The sequence below is a fragment of the Neofelis nebulosa genome, chromosome 5 (genome assembly GCF_028018385.1).
Source record: "Neofelis nebulosa isolate mNeoNeb1 chromosome 5, mNeoNeb1.pri, whole genome shotgun sequence".
Taxonomy (NCBI): Eukaryota; Metazoa; Chordata; class Mammalia; order Carnivora; family Felidae; genus Neofelis; species Neofelis nebulosa.
The window spans coordinates 36,317,943-36,330,151 of NC_080786.1; positions in this window are offsets into that span (position 1 = coordinate 36,317,943).

Here is a 12,209-nt window from a genome sequence, read left to right on the forward strand (position 1 = left end):
ATGACCCTAGGTATGAATGTCTCCTCTATCCTTTACTCATCTAGGACTGATCTTTCTGGGCTTAGTTCTTTTAAATTTCTTTGTACCCAAAGCTTTTTGATGGCTTTAAAAATATGAATCAGGGGCGCCTGGGTGGCGCAGTCGGTTAAGCGTCCAACTTCAGCCAGGTCACGATCTCGCGGTCCGTGAGTTCGAGCCCCGCGTCAGGCTCTGGGCTGATGGCTCGGAGCCTGGAGCCTGTTTCCGATTCTGTGTCTCCCTCTCTCTGCCCCTCCCCCGTTCATGCTCTGTCTCTCTCTGTCCCAAAAATAAATTAAAAAACGTTGAAAAAAAAATTTTTAAAAAAATATGAATCATTCTGTGGTTTATCCAGTGATTTCTTTAACAGTGATAGTGAAGGTCTTTTTCACCTTCATTAATCCAATCAGAAACAAAAATCTCCCTCCTGTTCATTTTTGCTCCAAAATGTTATATGTACATTCCTCCTTATCTTTTGTTTTCCCACTCCCCTTACCATGGAAAACTTTCTGGAATTTGTCTTAAGAGAGTGTCCCGAGACATCATCATTCATGTGTAGAGGAAGAGGATATAACCCCTGAAACCATAAGGCTGGAGTCATGATGGGGAAGTTTGTGCCCAAAGAAGTTTGGTCATCCCCAGTGATGCCAATGCCTCAGCCCAGCACTCACCCTCAGTGACCTCTCAGGGGTCTGTTATACTGGAATTTTACTTCTTTTAAGATTATTTCTGTTACCGGCTTGAAATAATGGGTTCCTCGAATTTCTTCCATTCCATGAAGACTTCTCCCCATTCTAAGTTTATCCCTTTCAGTCTTTGAGGAAAATCCTCTAATCTATTATGATTCAGTTTCAAAGCACCTGGGTGGCTCAGTTGGTTAAGCTTCTGACTCTTGATTTCAGCTCACCCACATTGAGCTCTGTGCTAATGGCATGGAGCCTGCTTAGGATTCTCTATCTCCCTCTCTCTCTTCCCCGCTAGTGTGCACATGCTCTCTCTCTCTCTCTCTTTCTCTCTCAAAATAAATATTTTTTAAGAAAGGATTCAGTTTCAGACTCCTACCTCATCATAGGAAATTCATTTCATACACATGCAAGGCATGTATCCCAACCTCACTCCATTCCCTCCCAATGCTATGGTCCCAAGCCTGTCTTGGGCCACTGCAGCAGAAACTGCTTAGATGTTAAACCTAGCTCTGCCACCTACTGGTCGGGTGACCTTGGTTAGCTTCTTAGCCTGTCTGTGCATCAGTTTTCTCATCTGCAAAATGAGAATAAATATAGTAATGTCTATCCCTTCGCATCCCTCTGAGCAATCACACATTGCTATTTGTCAAACGTGTTATGTGTCAGGAGCTGTACTCATTATTCCTCATCCATTTTCTCACTTCAACTTACAACCATCCTTTGAGGTATGTGCTATTATAATCCCTGCTTAGCCATTGAGCAGAATGCCATTTAGACAGACAAAGTAATTTGCCCAATGTCCCATAACAAATAAGTGAAAGAGTCTAGAATCAAACCCAAGTCTGACCAGAGCCTAATCTCTTAACTACTCTGCAAATGTTCCCCAGATTACCAGAGTTTAAGAATCCCTTGGGCCCAAAGTAAAAATACAGATCCCCATGCCTCATTCCAGACCCACTGAATCATCTTTCTGGTGGGACCTAGGAGTCTGTATTTTAGCAAGGACCCCAGGTGACTCTTATTAGAAAGTCTGGAAAGCACTTTCGAATAAGCACTCCAAAGCATAAGCTCTACCCATATGTACCTGTAACACTCCCACTAAGGACAGCCCTCTCCTCTGTTTAAACAATGGGTGCTGCATGACAGTTCATGGAAAACCAGACGGGTACATGTATAATTAATTCTGCAAAATGTTTTCATTCCATTTATAGAGATAAGCGTGGGCATTCTGGGAGCACAGAGGCGGGACTGTCGGCTCACAGGGAGGAATTCTCAAAAGAAGCAGTGCCTCAGCTGAATCTCAAAAGAAATACAGAACTTATTCTGTAAAGGCCGTAAAGGCATTCCAGGTCAAATTCACAGCACAGGCAAAGGTACAGAGCCATAGACATATGCTTCTATGTTCAGGAGACCTATGTTCAGGGAACACATGTAGTTAAGTAGCCAGAAATCTGGCAGAGACATAGATGAGGCCCAGGCCTGCAGGGCCACTGACTTGGTTTCACATGACCACTGCCTATCTCTTGCTGCTTCACACACTGCAAATACAAGAACCCTCATGAGAACAAGCCATACATCTTTTACATCTCTTTTTCTCTCTCACAGTCAGCGTTATGTGAAATTGGTGGACCGTGCCTCACCACTCCTCCTCCCCATCCCAAGCTAGGCCCTATCTCTCACCCCCTTTCCTGAGAAAATCACAGTTACAGGAAACCCTCAATCAAATCCCTCTATGGGACCCTATGCTTTCACCATGGCATCATTTTTCCCTCTAACTTGAAATTGATAGAATTAACAGGCTATGGCTAATTTTTACTGCCCTTAAGCAAAACTCATCAAAGATCTATGTATTCATTCCCAGGAGACAAGGCAATTTGAACACAGGAAAGGAACAGGTAATGTTGGCATAGTTAGTGCAAGCCATCCATCCCCCTTTCTCTACTGTTAAAGGAAGTGGAAACATGTCAATTTAATATTACCAGCTGCACAAAATTCCTGCCCCAAAAAAGCAATAAGGAGAGTGCCAACCCCTACGACTTTAAGATGAGTGCTGGTAACGACTCAGAGCAGAGAGCAGCTACCCACTCTGCTGCCCACCTGAGGACCAACAGCAGTAACAGCAAACCCTCACACAGTATTTACTCCATACCAGGCACTGGTATGGATGTTCTAAGAACATCACATGTTAGCTCACTGATCCCTTCAACAACCCTATGAAGTAGGTGTACGTGTAAGTATTTTACAGGTAAAGACATGGAGACACAGAAAGTAAGTGACTTGCCCAACGATACACACTAGCATGTGGCAGAGCTGGGATTTGAGCCTCTACTCTACTCTTTGAGTCTCTACTCTGAGGCACTCAAGCATCCAGGTAAGTGACCACCTGGCAGCCTGAATGACAGCCAGTTATGACCTGACTTGGTTGTAGCTTGGTCTGTCCTTTAGCTTTCTAAATGGGCAGAATAAGTGATGTGGCCAAGAGAAGGGAGTTCTGAAACCCCCACTGAAAGGTGAGTGATGGCAAACACCAGAGCAAAGCTTTTTTGCTCTTTAATAAGGGAGAGTCAGGATGAAAGGGATAAAGGGATGAAAGGAATAAAGGGGTTTTGAGTATGATCCAGAGAGTCTGAAAAGATCTGGAGTTGAGTGTGAGAGGGAATGAAGGTCTAAACAGTCCTACTAAAGTCACCCCACATGGGCACTGCACTCACTGTGGCTATGTTCACCATGCCTGTCTATATGGGATTCTATGATGGTCAATTTAACTGAATTCCATTCACATTTACTGAGCACCCACTATGTATTAGAGAATTTATTATGTGTCATGAGTAAGGGCTTGGACACAGTCCTCCTAAAGCTCAGGACCTGGGGGTGGGGAGTGGTCAACGGCACTTGTTTATAGTAACAAAATATTGAAAATAAAGTAAATGTCTATGAATAGGGGATCAATAAAATGTGGTACCTCCATGAAGTACTAAGCTGCTATAGAAAAGGATAAAGATGCCTTCCACATAGTGCTATGGGAAGGGCTCCATGATATATTAAATGAAAAAATCAAGGTACAGAATAGAGTATGTTAACATTCATATAAAAATGCAGAGAAATTAGAATGTATATTAAAGTTTGCTTATATAAGCACAAAGACACTCTGGAAGGACACCCAGAAATCTAATAACAGTAGTTCGTTCCTATGGTTGAAATTGGAACATGCGCAGATTGGGCAGGGGCTGACAGCGGAAAAGGAAAGTTTCACTTGTTTGTCTTTAATATTATTTTATAACTGAATTTTACAACTATTCAAAAAAACTGAATTAAAAAATAGATGTCATTACAGACAATGGAAAGCCTTAGCACTGCCTCCCCATGTAAACAATACCCATTCTTTCTTCCTTTTCCATCACACCCCAGTGTTTGGTCCCTGAAAAATGATAATAAACAGCAGTGAAGAGACAGTAAACAGGGCACTTGCTTTACCCCATGTATGAGAGGTCAGATTCCCATCAATCTGACACCCCCTGAGCAATGGTCAGTCTGAAATGGTGGTGTCCCAGCTCCCTCAAAACCATCCCTGCAGCTCCTTTCTCATTAACTTCCTGACCCTGTCAACAGTGCAAGAGGATGATTTCAAGGCAAACCCTCAGAGCCTGCTGGACTCTCAAAGGCAACAGAGGACGCTGAAGTCCATGCTCAGCTAAATATTTTTGCTTCTTGCCTCTTTCCTCTTTAATTATAGCATAATTTGCATTTATATGATTTCATTCTGCCATTTTGTGGGCAGCGTTGATGATGATCAACACTCCATAACTTCCCATCATAGTTGGAGAGTCAGGAGGGCGGCTGCCGTCTCCGATAAAATCCTTTCCAATTAAACAGTTCATTGGACATGTCATGGTTTGGGGTTCTCGTTATCCTCTGATGTGCACGTCTCATGGATATTTCTTTACACCCATCACCATAATAAGGTCTTAGTGCAGAAGACGCTCAGAATATTATGCTCCCCCACTGAGTGACTGTAATGACATTGACTTGAAAATGGGCCTCCTTAAACTTGCATGAGAAGCAGAGCTATTACTTTGACTGGAACATTCTGGGCTTTACTTTGCCATGTCTTGTATCCGAGTGGTATCAGATGCTCCACATGATGAAACATGCCAAAGATACAGACAAAATAATGCCGGACCACTAGCAGGTACACCTGTGGAGGGCAAATGTGTCTGAAGTTTTCTCCAATAACAGCCCAGCTTGAGGTCCTTGCTTTGGATGGTAGTTCACCTGGCTGATGTGATTCACCTAGCTGACATGGCTTACCTGGTCAGCTCACCTGGTTGAAAATACAAAGTCAAAAACTGTCTATCTACAACCAAAATGCCGGGAAGGAAATTCACCAAAATTTTAATAAGTTATCTCTAGGTGGGTATGATTACTGGTGCATTTCTATTTTCCTCTCAATTCTTTTTTGTGCTTTCCAAGTTGTTGAGGTTTTTTAACCATTTAGCACATTGTATTTTTATAATAAAATATTGTAAAATAATACTTATCCTATAAAAGGAAAAGAAGAACAAATTGAAAATGTTTTTGTTTACAACTAACTCTATAGCCACAACTGTGACAAAGAGAAAGGGAAATAAACACCAAGAGACCCCTTTAATAGTGTCTGATTGGATCTTGTAGCCTTAGTTCCACCTCAAAAGCCTCTCTTCATCAGTACCCTATCCAACAAATAAGGGCACTCAACTCTCAGGCAGCAGCACAGTCCAATGCCCTAGCAACATCTCTAAAATCACAGTTGTCTGGAAATTCAAGTGCCAACCCAAATGAATTAGGTCTACTACCTCAACACTCTCTCCCACTGGGCACAGCTAAAAATTCAGACAAAATACAAAAAAGCAACTACTTGCAGACTCTGAAAAGTTGACAAAAGTAAATAGATTAAGTAAGGGAGCCAACACTTAAAGAGTGATCCACATCAAAGGATGAGGTTCCTAGTTTTTTCCTCTTTTATCTTCTGACTTTGACCAAAGGGTGGTGCCACTGCAGGACTTTGCAGTAGACAGGGGTCCTAAAACATGGAGAGAAAACCAGAGCAGAGGACATGGAAAATGGCCCCTGGGGGCTAAAATAGTATGGAGGAAATCTTAGAGAAGAGAGTGCTGAGGAAGGGGATCCCTTTATTCTGTCACAAGTCCAAGGGTCACCTCTGAGCTGTGCATGCACAAAGATCAAATCAAAACACATAGCAAAGACTGAAATCTGAACTTCAGTATCATCTACTGCCCATGTTCCAGACAGGCACATGCATGGAACAGACCCAAAGCAGCTTAACAAAAGTTGTGAAAACCAGATTAACATTGGAACCACTGCCCACAGATGGCAAGAGAGAACTTGCAGTTTGCACTCAATCAGACTGATTGCTTGCTAAAACAATGAACTCAATATGCTACAGAGAACTTGAAAGGACTCAAAGGTTCACAATGTAGTGTTTCAAATGTCCAAAATACAATTAAAAAGTACCCAACATACAAACAATTGGGACAATGTGACCACTTCTCAACAGAAAATGCAACTAACAGATGTCAACTCTGAGATGATCCAGATGTTGGAGTCATCAGACAAATATTTTAAAATAACTATTATAAACATGCTCCATGACATAAAGGTAAACACTCTTGAAATGGAAAGGTAGACATTCTTAGCAGAAAAATAAAAACTATTTTTAAAATGTAAATTTTAGAACTAAAAAACCTAATATGACTATGTGAAAATTAAAAGTTACACTGAATGAGCTCCAGAGCAGAGTGGAGATGACAAGAGAAAGAGTCAACAAACTTAAAAACGGATCAGTTGAAATTATCTGATCTAAACAACAAAACAAATACAATACCTTAAGAAAATGAATACAGCCTCAGGAACCTAAGAGACAGTACTAAAAGGTCTAATATTTGTGACATCAGAGTGCCAGAATTAGAAGAGAAAGAGTTTGGTGCAGAAAAAAAAAAAAATATGTGAAGAAATAATGACCAAAAACGTACTAAATTTTGTGAAACATATGGGAACAAACCTCTCCCTATGAATGGGCACAGAATGGAAAGATATATATTATGATCCATGTGAATGCTCACCAAAGAATATCCACTGCAGAGGAGACCTTATAACATGGACAAGATGAAATGTTCTGTGGAAGGAAGCCAACACTTAAAGAGTTATCCACATCACCCCAGTGTTAGCTCAATAGATGTACAAACTGGGTATGTTGGCAAGGATGGCAACTCTAAACAGGCCCAACAACATGGACTCCCTCTCACCAAGGCTGACATAGCTATTGCTACTACCAAAGATCTAACTTGCCAAAAGCAGAGCCTAACCCTGAGGCCCTAGCATGGCACAAGTCTCTGAAGGGGCTGGCTGACCACCCAGGGGCAAGTTGATTACATTGCACCCACTTCATCGAGTGGGCAGCAGTATGTGCTCACTAGACTGGGTATATATATGAGTTGGTCTTCTCTAATTGTGATGCCTCTGCCAATTCGGCAGTTTCTTACAAAATGAAACATACTCTTACCATATGATTCAGCAATTGCACTCCTTGGTATTTATCCAGAGGAACTGAAAACATGTCCACACAAAACCTGCTCATAGATGTTTATAGCAGCTTTATTTATATTTGCCAAAACTTGGAAGCAACCAAGATGTCCTTTAGCAGGTGAAGGGATAAATAAACTGGCACATCCAGAAAATGGAATATTATTTGGTGCTATAAGGAATGAGTTATCAAGCCAGGAAGATACAGAGGAACCATAAATGCTTCTTACTAAGTGGAAAAAGCCTATCTTAAATGGCTACATACTGTATGATTACAGCTATATGACATTCTGGAAAAGAAAGATTTGTGGAAACAATAAAAAGATCAGTGGCTGCCAAGAATTCAGAAGGAGGAAGAGATGAATAGGAGGACGAAGGATTTTTAGGATAGCAAAACTACTCTGTATGATGCTGTGTCACGGTGGATACATGTCATTATACATTTGTCCAAACCCAGAGAATGTACCACTGGGAGTGAACCCTAATGTAAATTACATGCTTTGGGTGATAAGGGTGTGTCAATACAAGTTCATCTATTGTAGCATATGTAACACTCCGGAGCAGGAGCCCAGGGAGAACAGAAGTGAGCCAGAGACAGAAAAGGACAGAGTGAAAATTCCTCCCTCCCATTAACCAGTGGCATCACCACATGTGCCCTCACTCACCCTGACTTAATTCAGTCATTTGACTTCCTTCGTCACGCTCCTACCCAGGCAGATATGGGGTCCCGGTGGATCTTCCATCCTGATGTCTCTAGCACCTCTCTCTTCCTTGCTTTTGCATTACCACTTCCCCTGGTAATGACTGTATCCACTGCAGAGCCCATTATCCCATGTCCCCAGCCCTAAGTCCTCAAATGCTGTGCACAATGACTATCTTAAGTCAGGTTTCCTAGAGCCTAATGTGGGGATTCTTATTCAAGTGACTTATTGGGGGAGTACTCTCAAAGAAGGGAGGTGAGGAAAGCAGGATAGGGAAAACAAAGGAACTATGCAATGCTATTGGTCTAAGCTTGATCCTGATTCCTCAGATAAGTTCAAGGGCACCAACATGAAAAATATTTGTGCAGGGTACCAACAGTATCCACTACAACGACCCTCTTAACAAACTTACCTGACTTCATCATGTCTTTGATTAAAACTGTCAGATGACCCCAACTGCACTGGGCTGGGGTGGGGACATACGGCCCTAACTCTCCATCTTCATATAAGACCACCATGGTCCCATCCAAATCAAATCAACCTTCTGATATCTTTGTCTCTGTTTCCTCTCTCTCTCTCTCTCTGTCTCTCTGGCTGACAGAGGTGAAGTAGGCTAGTGAATAGAAGCAATCATCCAGATAATTCAATTTCTTAAGCCATGCATTTTAGAGTAATCCAAACTGCCTTGTGTGGGGTTCATCAAATAAAGCTGATAAGAGCATCCCCTACTCTATCACTTTGACTCTGAAGATGCTGTCACCAAGGCCCTGTTTTCTTTCTTCCAGTCTGATGGGTTTGGAGAAGGTGTCCTGGCACATGAATGGACCGTCAGGCTACCAGGCGTGACATTCCAGCCTGATGCTCTTTTATCCCACATGTCTAATTGGGCTTCGTCATGATCACAGCCTTCTCAGGAGGATGGAAGGTAATGCAGTCTGATGGAAATCACAAGGCACTGTCAGCTCCCATCTCTGGGGCCTCAGGACTATGTGAACATGCTGGTCCCAGACCAAGGCCACAGCCTTGCACAGGGACATCATCATGCTGGAAGCAGACATTTACACCACGCAGAGCCATCACTTAAAGGTGGCAATATGCCATTCAGAAAAGTGCTGGTAACCTGCATCAGGAGAACAAACCTGTCTCCTGGGAGCTGGCAGAGCTGGCCACTCACCCCAGCCTCTCTGGCATCAAATGCCTACATAGCACAGCCCAAATTTTGAACAATCACAGCCTCCCTTTTATAAAGTGTATTTCCTGAATCCTTGTGCCATATCATGCAGTGGATGCTGTTTCCTTTTCACAGGGCGGAAACCTGAGGCTTGGAGAGATGAAGCCACCTGCTAGCCCCCGCCCCCAGGAACTGAGATTCACATTCAAACCTTTTTTTTTCCTTCTAATCATTCTACTCCTGAGAAAAGAAAACATGACAGAAGAGGAAACAGAAAGGCTTAGTCAAGAAGAACTAGGTCCATGTGATTCTTCTTAGCCCAGGACGAAGGAGGCATTGAAAGGGGGGTTTAATGGCCCCATCACTGCCCTTCTGTATTGTTCTTCATGACGTGGGGACAAGAGAGGGTAGTCTTTGTACAGCTTTGGGATCCATGGAAGGAAGGCCGGGAGAGGGCCTGCTACAGGAGGAAAGCAAAGGCACAAAGTGTGGGACAAGCCTGTTGGTGTATTCTGGGGAGAATTTGGAGGAAAGCACAGCAGCAGGCAGGGTGAGGCAGTGCCAGACAGGAAAGACTTTGCAGGGAAAAGCACAAGTCTTTGACCAGCAGGACCTCCAGAAGTTATAGGCCACTGCTTCTTCTTTCCCATCATCAAGCACAGTACCTGGCATATACAAGACAATAAATGAGTAAGTGAAGGGAGAATTCTGTGGATACAGATAAAGATGTGGTTGCCGAAAGATATGCCCTGCTGAGAGCCAATCCCATTTAGCACATCATTTACCAGAGAAGACTCTTCTGCAGACAAGGTGGAACTGGGGTTGCTGCCCCCCTAAACCAGCAGGCCTGTTCTGCAAGTCAGGGCCCAGGCCAGCTGCTTGCTAAGGAGTCCTGTCGGTTGCCTCCTATCACCTTTAATGAGATGTGATTGCTGAAGGGAAGCAGCTAATTGCATGATGTTTTATTAATCCTTTCTCCATGAAATATTAATCGTGAGCTTTCACAAATACAAAGATCTGTCTGCTTTTTAATGGCTCGAGTTTGCAGTCTCTCCAGATGATTGTCTGAGAGTTTCCTGTTGAGGGACCATGGTGACAAGCATGATGCCAGATCCTGCAGAAGGAGCACAGCTGACAACCCAAAACACATGAGGATGTCAAAAACACTTCCCTCAGTGAGTTGCCCTGCCCAGCAGCCAGGCCTCTGTCCACAGTTGCCAGGAACATAGCTACTTGTTGCCATGCATTGAATTAGACTAAGGAGAGATTTATGTCCAAATACTCAGCCCATTTGGGCCAGAAAGAGGTAGGACATCTGCAAGAGGAAGCTATTAGCACCAGCACAGCAAAGATTGTGTTGTGACACTTACCTCTTCCTTCCTCTCTTCTCATGAGATCGGTTCACATGGGAGGGCAAGCATCAAAGAGCAACATGAATGAGCATTAAGCCAGACATGTTGACTGAATTCTGAGGGTGGGGTTTCCCAGAAGCAAGAGGTAAGAAACTGGCTTCCAGCGAGGAACTGGGACAGCTGGAGACAACTCTATGAGGAGCCTCAGCCCATTTTCTTCCTAGTCCTGGAAGGCTGCAGAGGGATGCTTGCTGGCCTGAGGCCAGGACCCAAGCACATATCCTCCCAAAGGGGTGTCCACATGACTGGAAGAAGTAAGAATGGCCACTCCCCTAACCATCCCCACAGCCGGGACCCAGCACCAGACACAGAGGCTAGTTCTACAGAAACAGGACAGAAATAGGACAGACATGGTTCCAGGGCCATGTGAAAGGATGCCCAGCCTGGCAAAAGGATCACTGGGAGATACCACCAGGAGCCAAAGGGTGGAAGCCTACCCCTCTGACAGGCTGCCAAGAGATGAAGGGGCCATGGTGGGCACTGCCCTAAAACAGCACACAGCACTGTCATGGAGACAACCAATAAAGGCCTCAGCAATAGCTGAAGCCAGCCTGAAGCAGAGTCGTGCATGTGACATTAACCACAGCAGACATGGAGGAGGCTAAGGAGGGAGACTTCAGCTCCCCAAATCTCTTTCCTGCCCTGAAACCCCTGATGAAATACATTTGGAGGTAGGGGGATAATCTTAGGACCAAATCACATACCCCCTACTCAATCTAAAAAGGCAGGGCCACAGCTCTAACCTCCACTGGAGAAAGAGAAGAATCTGTACAAAAAGACTGAGACCAAAGTTTTTAAAATAATACATAGGAATTAAGCTTTGACTTCTAGAATGAATAGAACCTGTGAGTGCTAGAAAGTGTTAGAATAGGACAAAAGATCATGTTTACAGATCCATAAAGGGAAAAGGGGCACTTGCCACTTTAAGTGTGGTCCATACATCAGCAACCCTGGCTTGTTAGAAAAGCAGAATTTCTGCCCCTAACCCAAACTAGTTGAACCAGAATCTGCATTGTAACATGGTGATTCACAAGCACATTAAAGCTGGAGAATCACAAGTACAGGTGGATGAAATAAAACATTTAATGTTTACAGCTCAATGAATTGAGATTCTCAATGAATTGATTATACTAGACAAGATCTGTTTCTGTTGCTTGTGATGAACAACCTTAAGCTGAAAAAGAAACTATCACTTGTTACTATGAATAGTGTGCCTCCCAGGATCAGGCCTTCTCAAAGCAATAAGGGGAAGAAGTTGGTCTTAGAGAACATTGAAGCTATCTTGGAGCCTTCCTGATGTCCAGTGCTTTCATCCTGTTACCCCCAGGCCAGAGTACATTCTACATCACACCCACCGAGAGTCGTCACCCCAGGGTCACAGAATGTAATTGCACAACTCTGGAACCACGGTCTGAATCAACATGGCAGGCCTGCTCTTCATCCTCCTGGAAACCTGCTCTCCCTAACATTGACCTTTGTAAAAAAACAAAGAGTAAAATTAGTATCAGACCACAAAACTGCATTTCTCACCTCAGATTTCTCTCCATACAAAGCTGCAGACACTCCAACCTCCCTTCATAGCACCCCCACCCCAGGGTATGCCTCAGGCATGTGCATGAATAGTCTCCTCAGTCACCCTTTG